The 9,735-nt window shown below is 48.0% G+C and overlaps 1 long non-coding RNA gene across 1 annotated transcript; it reads left to right on the top strand.

The window, feature by feature from the left end:
- Positions 1-953: 953 nt before the first annotated feature.
- LOC123375904 lies at positions 954-8,474 on the top strand. Its single transcript, XR_006581615.1, has 3 exons — positions 954-1,092; positions 7,381-7,487; positions 8,453-8,474. It is a non-coding gene; the product is annotated as an uncharacterized LOC123375904 (long non-coding RNA).
- Positions 8,475-9,735: the final 1,261 nt, after the last annotated feature.

Genomic DNA, 9,735 nt, shown 5'->3' with positions numbered 1-9,735 from the left:
ATATGTGAAAGAAAATGTAGATTAAAATGAAGTAAAAATCTTAAGCGAATCCACATGTTCCATAGAATCTCTATGGATAGAAATTTCATGCTCTAATAAAAATATAACATTAGGGATCTATTATCGAACACCTGACCAGGACAGTAATAGTGATGATGAAATGCTAAGGGAAATTAGAGAGGCTATCAAAATTAAGAACCCAATAATAGTGGGGGATTTCAATTATCCCCATATTGACTGGGAACATTTCACTTCAGGACGAAATGCAGAGATAAAATTTCTCTATACTTTAAATGACTGCTTCATGGAGCAGCTGGTATGGGAACTCACAAGGGGAGAGGCAACTCTAGATTTAATCCTGAGTGGAGCGCAGGAGCTGGTCCAAGAGGTAACTATAGCAGGACCGCTTGGAAATAGTAACCATAATACAATAGCATTCAACATCCCTGTGGTGGGAAGAACACCTCAACAGCCCAACACTGTGGCATTTAATTTCAAAAGGGGGAACTATGCAAAAATGAGGGGGTTAGTTAAACAAAAGTTAAAAGGTACAGTGACTAAAGTGAAATCCCTGCAAGCTGCATGGGGGCTTTTTAAAGACACCATAAAAGAGGCCCAACTTTAATGTATACCTGTAGTGAGTCGGCGTGGCTCCCCTCCTGCCCAGCAGAGGGAGCACCCTCACAGACACCCAAGTGGGCGGAGCCACCACCACCTGTCCCTGCCCCCCGGAAGTCAAGGGGCGGAACAGGAAGTAGAAAAGCTGGCCGCCAGAGCTCAGTCAGAGCCCAGCCGCCGCCGGGAGCAGACGTGCCGGTGGGAGCTCCTGACTGGGAACCCCTCAGGACCCGAGGCAGCTGTCCTGACTGGCCGGAGCTTCCCCGCGCCCGCTACGAAGAGGAGCCACTGGAGCTTCCCCGCGCCCGTTACTGGGAGGAGCCGCCGGAGCTTCCCCGTCCCTGCTGTTACCCGGAGGAGCCGCCCGAGCACGCCTGGCCAGACTTCCCGGAGGAGCTGCCGGACCTGCCACCAAGCACTGGTCCTGAGGAGCCTATGCTGATTGACTGGCCTGGAGCTGGTGCCACGGGTGAGGTAAGCCCTGAGGGGGAAAATGGAAGTAGCCCGGGGGTAGCCGACCCCTGTCAGGCTGCAGACACAGAGGTCCCGATGTCAGTGTGTTGCGGTCAGGACTCCACTGACCAGCAGTGGTGATAGCTGCTGCTAGGGCCCCGGGCTGGGACACAGTGGAGTGGGTGGGCCTGTGTCCCCCCTGCCACCCCACTCACGGGTCGCAGTTTTCCCCCTCGCTCAGCCCCTGCTCCAAAGGGCCTGAGCCTTCTGTACTGGTTGCTGCTCAGCCCCTGCTCCAAAGGGCCTGAGCCTTCTGTACTGTTTACTGCTCAGCCCCTGCCACAAAGGGCCTGAGCTCATTGTACTGTTTGCTGCTCCGCCCTGCACCAAAGGGCCTGAGCTCCGTGTACTGTATTGCCGCTCAGCCCTGCCTCAGAGGGCCTGAGCTTCCTAACCCTGTTTACTGTTGTTCAGCCGGTTCCACAGAAGACGGGGAGTGAGTCGGCGTGGCTCTCCTCCTGCCCTCAGGAGGGTCAAGCCCCGGCGCGATCGATTACAATACCTCAAATTAAGAAACATAGTAAAAGAACTAAAAAAGAGCCACCGTGGCTTAACAACCATGTAAAAGAAGCAGTGAGAGAGAAAAAGACTTCCTTTAAAAAGTGGAAGTCAAATCCTAGTGAGGCAAATAGAAAGGAGCATAAACACTGCCAAATTAAGTGCAAGAGTATAATAAGAAAAGCCAAAGAGGAGTTTGAAGAACGGCTAGCCAAAAACTCCAAAGGTAATAACAATGTTTTTTAAGTACATCAGAAGCAGGAAGCCTGCTAAACAACCAGTGGGGCCCTTTGATGATCGAGATACAAAAGGAGCACTAAGAGATGATAAAGTCATTGCGGAGAAACTAAATGGATTCTTTGCTTCAGTCTTCACAGCTGAGGATGTTAGGGAGATTCCCAAACCTGAGCTGGCTTTTGTAGGTGACAAATCTGAGGAACTGTCACAGATTGAAGTGTCACTAGAGGAGGTTTTGGAATTAATTGATAAACTCAACATTAACAAGTCACCGGGACCAGATGGCATTCACCCAAGAGTTCTGAAAGAACTCAAATGTGAAGTTGCGGAACTATTAACTAAGATTTGTAACCTGTCCTTTAAATCGGCTTCGGTATCCAATGATTGGAAGTTAGCTAATGTAACGCCAATATTTAAAAAGGGCTCTAGAGGTGATCCCGGCAATTACAGACCGGTAAGTCTAACGTCGGTACCGGGCAAATTAGTCGAAACAATAGTTAAGAATAAAATTGTCAGACACATAGAAAAACAAACTGTTGAGCAATAGTCAACATAGTTTCTGTAAAGGGAAATCGTGTCTTACTAATCTATTAGAGTTCTTTGAAGGGGTCAACAAACATGTGGACAAGGTGGATCCAGTGGATATAGTATACTTAGATTTCCAGAAAGCCTTTGACAAGGTCCCTCACCAAAGGCTGTTACGTAAATTAAGCTGTCATGGGATAAAAGGGAAGGTCCTTTCATGGATTGAGAACTGGTTAAAAGACAGTGAACAAAGGGTAGGAATTAATGGTAAATTCTCAGAATGGAGAGAGGTAACTAGTGGTGTTCCCCAAGGGTCAGTCCTAGGACCAATCCTATTCAACTTATTCATAAATGATCTGGAGAAAGGGGTAAACAGTGAGGTGGCAAAGTTTGCAGATGATACTAAACTACTCAAGATAGTTAAGACCAAAGCAGACAGAAGAACTTCAAAAAGATCTCACAAAACTAAGTGATTGGGCAACAAAATGGCAAATGAAATTTAATGTGGATAAATGTAAAGTAATGCACATTGGAAAAAATAACCCCAACTATACATACAATATGATGGGGGCTAATTTAGCTACAACGGAGTCAGGAAAAAGATCTTGGAGTCATCGTGGACAGTTCTCTGAAGATGTCCACACAGTGTGCAGAGGCGGTCAAAAAAGCAAACAGGATGTTAGGAATCATTAAAAAGGGGATAGAGAATAAGACTGAGAATATATTATTGCCCTTATATAAATCCATGGTACGCCCACATCTCGAATACTGTGTACAGATGTGGTCTCCTCATCTCAAAAAAGATATAATGGCACTAGAAAAGGTTCAGAAAAGGGCAACTAAAGTGATGAGGGGTTTGGAGAGGGTCCCATATGAGGAAAGATTAAAGAGGCTAAGACTCTTCAGCTTGGAAAAGAGGAGACTAAGGGGGGATATGATAGAGGTATATAAAATCATGAGTGATGTTGAGAAAGTCGATAAAGAAAAGTTTACTTATTCCCATAATACAAGAACTAGGGGTCATCAAATGAAATTAATAGGCAGCAGGTTTAAAACAAATAAAAGGAAGTTCTTCTTCACGCAACGCACAGTCAACTGGTGGAACTCCTTACCTGAGGAGATTGTGAAGGCTAGGACTATAACAGGGTTTAAAAGGGAACTGGATACATTCATGGTGGTTAAGTCCATAAATGGCTATTAGCCAAGATGGGTAAGGAATGGTGCCCCTAGCCTCTGTTTGTCAGAGGATGGAGATGGATGGCAGGAGAGTGATCACTTGATCATTGCCTGTTAGGTTCACTCCCTCTGGGGCACCTGGAATTGGCCACTGTCGGTAGACAGATACTGGGCTAGTTGGACCTTTGGTCTGACCCAGTACGGCCGTTCTTATGTTCATGAGCCAGGGCAGTAGAGGACATTTTGAGAGACCCATCCCAACAGTGGGCACAGACACCCAGTTGATATCCATATTATTGAGCAGGATCAAAGTCCCAGCTTGTCCAAATTTGAAGACACTGGCTTTTCAGAATGCCATGGCATCACGCCAGTGCATCCCAGGTTAGTGTTCATGAATCTCCCTCTGTGGTTAACCCAGGCCTGCAAAATAAGCAAATAGTATCTCCTCCCTCCTCCACCCCTCTGACAGGCACATGAATATGTCCACTGGAGAAGATACTATTTGCTTATTTTGCAGGCCCAGCAGTTTGGGAAGCCCATGCACTCTAAGCCTGTTACTATGTCAGGGAGATTAGCAGTCTTCACCAATCATGAGTGAACCACAGCAATAACTGTCTTGCAAGCTTCATCACCACAGCACTGATAGTCAGTTTGGCATTTGCAAGCTAACTACTGACCTGTAGCAGGCTAGGGTAGTAATTGGTAATTGGTAGTAATCCAGATGGTAATTGGTACCTGCTTTTGTGCTCTTACAGCCTTATCTTCACATCCTGAGGCTGAAGGGCCAGGATGAGCTCCACACACAGCTCCAGAAAGCAGGGCCGGCTTTAGGCCTACTCCACCAATTCCCCTGAATCGGGCCCCACGCCTAAGAGGGCCCCGTTCCCAGTGAGAATTTCTTCCCTGGCTAGAGGTGCCATTTTAATTTTTACTCACCCGGCGGTGATCCGGGTCTTCAGCGGCACTTCGGCAGCAGGTCCTTCAGTGCCACGGAAGACCTGGAGTAAATGAAGGACGCACTGCCGAAGTGCCGCCGAAGACCCAGAGCACTGACCAGTGAGTACAAGTCCCACATGGTTTTTTTTGTAGTCATCCCTGCGGTGCCCCGCCAAAACTGTTCGAATTGGACCACTCACTTCTTAAAGCCGGCCCTGCCTATGGGTAGGGCTTCCCACCCTAGGGTTAGGGTTCCTATGGGTAGGGCACCTCACCTAGGGAAATGGTTCCTAAAGGTAGGGAACTTGGAACTAGGGTTAGGGTTCCTAAGGGTAGGGCTTCCCACCCTAGGGTTAGGGTTCCTATGGGTAGGGAACTTGGAGCTAGGGTTAGGGTTCCTATGGGTACGGCTTCCCGCCCTAGAGTTAGGGTTCCTATGGGTAGGGCACTTGGAGCTAGGATTAGGGTTCCTATGGGTAGGGCACTCCACCCTAGGGTTAGGATTTCTAAAGTTAGAGCACTTGATGCTAGGGTTAGGGTTCCTAAGAGTAGGGCACATGGAGCTAGGGTTAGGGTTCCTATGGGTAGGGCTTCCCTCCCTAGGGTTAGGGTTCCTAAGGGTAAGGTACTTGGAGCTAGAGTTAGGGTTCCTATGGGTAGGGCTTCCCTCCCTAGGGTTAGGGTTCCTAAGGGTAGGGAACATGGAGCAAGGGTTAGAGCTCCTATGGGTAGGGCACTTGGATCTAGGGTTAGGGATCCTATGGGTAGGGCTTCCCGCCCTAGGGTTAGGGTTTCTTAATGGTAGGGCACTTGCAGCTAGGGTTATGGTTCCTATAGGTAGGGCACCCTGCCCTCTGGTGAGGTTTCCTAAGATTAGGACACATGGAGCTAGGGTTAGGGTTCCTATGGGTAGGGCTTCCCTCCCTAGGGTTTGGGTTCCTAAGGGTAGGGCACTTGGAGCTAGAGTTAGGGTTTTTATACGTAGGAATTCCCACCCCAGGGTTAGGGCACTTATAGCTAGGGTTAGGGTTCCTCTGGGTAGGTCGCCCCACCCTAGGGTTAGGGTTCCTCTGAGTAGGGCAGCCCGCCCTAGGGTTAGGGTTCCTCTGGGTAGGGCAATTGGAGGTAGGGTTAAGGTTCCTGAGGGTAGGGCACCCTGCCCTATGGTTAGGTTTCCTATGGGTAGGGCACTTGGAGCTACCGTTAGGGTTACTTTGGGTAGGGCTTCCCGCCCTAGGGTTAGGGTTTCTCTGGGTAGGGCTTCCCGCCCTAGGGTTAGGGTTCCTATGGGCAGGACCAGCTTTAGGCCTATTCCACCAATTCCCCCAAATCGGGCCCTGCGCCTAAGAGGGCCCCTTGCCCAGTGAGAATCTCTTTCCTGGCTAGAGGCACCTTTTTAATTTTTACTCACCCGGCGGTGATCTGGGTCTTTGGCAGCACTTCAACAGCGGGTACTTCAGTGCCGCTGAAGACCTGGAGTGAGTGAAGGACCCACTGCCGAAGTGCCGCCAGAGACCCAGAGCACTGACCGGTGAGTACAAGCCCCACACTTTTTTTTTTAAGTCATCCCTGCCGGCGCCCCACCGAAACTGTTCAAATTGGGCCCCTCACTTTCTAAAGCCGGCCCTGCCGGAAAGGGTGGACTTTTGCCATGCAGAAGTTCTGGAGCTACTCCTGGTCTTCTCAGATCTGCATGTCAGTAGTTCCACCACATTGTGCTCATGGTCCTGATCCAGAGCCGCCCATCAGCAAGGGAGGAGGAGGGAAACAAGTAATTAAAACCTGCAGCTGCTGTCTCCACTGCATTCTGTCCACATGAGCTCCTTAAAGTGTCAAAGTTAGACTCAGGACTCACAGTTTGTCAGACCACTCTGTTTTATTAGCACAGCGCTCTGCTAATAACACCCAGATAATGTGAGCCCCATGCAAGACACAAACTATCTTATTTATACAGATAAGGGTGAGAACTTAACAAGGTAACAAAGGAAGCAGAATCAGATAAGTTTACCTGGGCTAGGCATGCATATCTTATTTCCTTACTAACTATTACCCATCTTCTGTTAATGTTTCACCATTAGCACCATTCTTTATGCCTAATGTTTCTTTTCCTGGCACCTGTATTTCAACATTTCTTATTTCTGCTTAAAGGTACATACAACATTTCTTTAATCCATTCTTATTTTTACAATATAATTCATTCTACTTTCACAAAAGGCACACCACTGCCTTCTCATGGAGACAAGCCACTAACAAGATACCTTCTGCCTTCTCACACTCTGCATCTGCCTCCTGTTGCCAAAATGAGAGCTGCATTGAGGCCAACAATATAAACAAGTCATCCTGGGTTAGATCCATGCCTTATCAACAGTTAAATGTGGTTTTACTTTAAAATGTTTGTGGGTTAAGACCACTTCCATACTGGGGCCCAGAAAGAACAGGCAAGTTCTCCCACAATATACTGCAAAAGAATTCATGGAGTGGCACAGCTTAGTGCAGCACAAACAGCTGTGGGAGATCCTCCCAATAACTCACCAATCCAGGTCTCCTGAATCGCAGCTCAACAGCTTTGATGATTCAGACTGACATATGGTGCAACCCCATGCAGTAGCTTTGGGGACTATTGTATTAAATTTATGAATAGTTTCTGTAGGATTGTGTTCTGCTGCATACGGGAGCACACTGCTTTTCCAGGAACTAAAAAAAAAAAGTGAGATTAACCCTGGGGCCTGCAAACTCCTCCAGAGAAGCATCACCCCCAGATCATTTACATATGCTAGTTTAGGTTGTGTTTTCCAGAGACTCAAACAAAAGAGTGGGGAGAAGCTTTTGATATTAGAAGGCTGAGTTTGAACTGATAGAGCTTTCTTTCTGCTCCAGCAAATAGACAGGGCCTTTTGTCCAAAGCACTCCCGCCCCAGCCTTCTGGAAGAGGTGGAAAGAATGGGGCCCCTAACGGGGGCAAGATGACTGAGCGGTGACCTCTGGTAAGCTTTTAGTATACATATGAACTTCTATTTTTTAATGTTCTCTGTAATGCTTTTACTCTCAGAATAAGTGTGCTTGCTTAGAAAGAGCTGTGTGGTAATAACTTAACTGCTGGCAATATACTGTTCATAGCCCTGGGAGAGAAAGCAATGCACAGCTGCTGGCCTTTGGGCAGATATCACAATGTAAGGCATTGAACTATGCAGCCTTAAAGCCCTCAATCAGAAGAAAGTAGTACACTGATTCCTGCCCGAGAATGGCCATACCAGATCAGACCAATGGTTCATCTAGCCCAGTGTCCTGTCTTCTGACAGTGACCAGTGCAAGGGGCTTCAGAGGGAATGAACATAACTGGGCAATTATCTAGTGAGCCATTCCCTGTCATCCAGTCCCAGCATCTGGCAGTCCATGAGTTTTGGGGAAATATGAGTAAAGCAAAAAAGACATTACCCATTTACTAAGGAAACCCCTTGGAAGGTAGAGAAATTTCAGTCAAATCAGGATTCTGATTTGACTGAAAATTAGAACCTTGCAAAAGACTTTGATGGTGATAAACTTGGGAGAAAAAGATTGTAAATGTAAACAAAACTTGTTTGTCTTAACGATTGTCTGAACAAGAAGTAGGACTGATTGGCCTTGGAGGCTCTAAAAGTTTTACATTTTTTTATTTTTGAATGCAGTTGTGTAACTGCATTAAAAAAAAATCTACATTTTTAAGTTGCCCTTTCATAATAAAGAGATTGCACTACAGTACTTGTATGAGGAGAATTGAAAAATACTATCTTTTGTCTACAAATAATTTTCACTGTAAAAGTGATCAAAATATAAAGTGAGCAGTGTACACTTTGTATTCTGTGTTGTAATTGAAGTCAATATATTTGAAAATAGCCAAAAATATTTAATACATTTCAATTATTCTATTGTTTAACATTGCAATTAGAACTGATCACAATTTTTTTTTTAGGTGAGCAAAATGAAATGGCCACATGATGCCAGCATTGCATAGGATATAAGGTGACTACTCTGCCAGGTGTCCCATCCCAGGACCTGGTTTATACATACACACATATACATATACACACACACACACACACTTAGCAAGCCTAAATTTAATCTGCTTTACACTGCTGTTACTCCACCGGCTCCTCTGATCACACCTTGGGAGGACAGGGTCCCACCCTGTCAGCCTCCATAGGCTTATTTAACAAGCAGTAGCTGCCTCCTGAGCGTAACCCCGCCCCCTGTGGGCAGAGATCACTCTGTAGCAGCCTGCCCTCTAGTCTTCCTCTTCAGAGCTCCTTAAGAACTCCCCAATCCAAATAATTCCCTCAAAGGGTCCCAGTGATTTAGTCCTCTGGATAGACACTGGCTCTCCAGGCCACAACCCTAGTTTTGTCTCTCCCTCCCAGTAGCCCCAAGTAACCAGGGCCGGCTCCAGAGCCCAGCGGGGCAAGCACCCGCCTGGGGCGGCCCTTTCCCGGGGGGGCGGCAGGCTGGGCCGGCGGACCTGCCGCAGTCATGCCTGCGGGAGGTCCACCGGAGCCCCGGGAGCAGCGGACCTGCCGCAGGCATGTCTGCGGAGGGGACGCTCGGCCAGCGGCTCCAGTGGACCTCCCACAGGCATGCCTGCGGCAGCTCAACCGGAGCCACCAGACCAGCGAACCGCCCGCAGCTGCGGGAGGTCCAGCCGAGCCGCGCGACCAGCGGACCCTCCGCAGTCATGCCCGCGGGAGGTCTGCTGCTCCCGCGGCTCGGGGGCGCCTCCCGGGCATGACTGCTTGGGGCGGCCAAATTTGTAGAGCCGCCCCTGCAAGTAACACAGTCTTTGAAAATGGAACACAAACTCACAGTCTTCATCCCAGTCTCAGCAAGGCACAACCCTTCCTCCTCAAGGGTCAGTCTACTCCACCATGCTTCCTGCTTGGAGCATCTCTTTTTCCACAGGATCACTCAAGTAGCACCTTCTTCCCCCTCCTGACTCAAGGCTACAGGAGCCTTCTTCTACTCTCTGTAGTCACTACAGCCATAGCTGCAATTTTGTGAGACTCCCTTTTACTACAACTTCCTGCTCCTTTTGTACTGGAAGCACCTGATTCCTCAAAGGTGGGGCTCATTAATCAGGGTTGGCTTAGCCCCAGGCTCTCTAGCAGAGCAAGCCACCTTGTTATTCCTTGGATCCCCTAAGAGCCACCAGAGCTATACAGAGCCTCCCACATGTAGGCTCGGTTCCTTCAGACCTGCAGCTTA

This window comes from Mauremys mutica, chromosome 1, assembly GCF_020497125.1.
Source record: "Mauremys mutica isolate MM-2020 ecotype Southern chromosome 1, ASM2049712v1, whole genome shotgun sequence".
In the NCBI taxonomy this organism is placed as follows: domain Eukaryota; kingdom Metazoa; phylum Chordata; order Testudines; family Geoemydidae; genus Mauremys; species Mauremys mutica.
The sequence above is the reverse complement of the archived record's forward strand: the minus strand, read 5'-3'. Positions and strand labels throughout refer to the sequence as shown.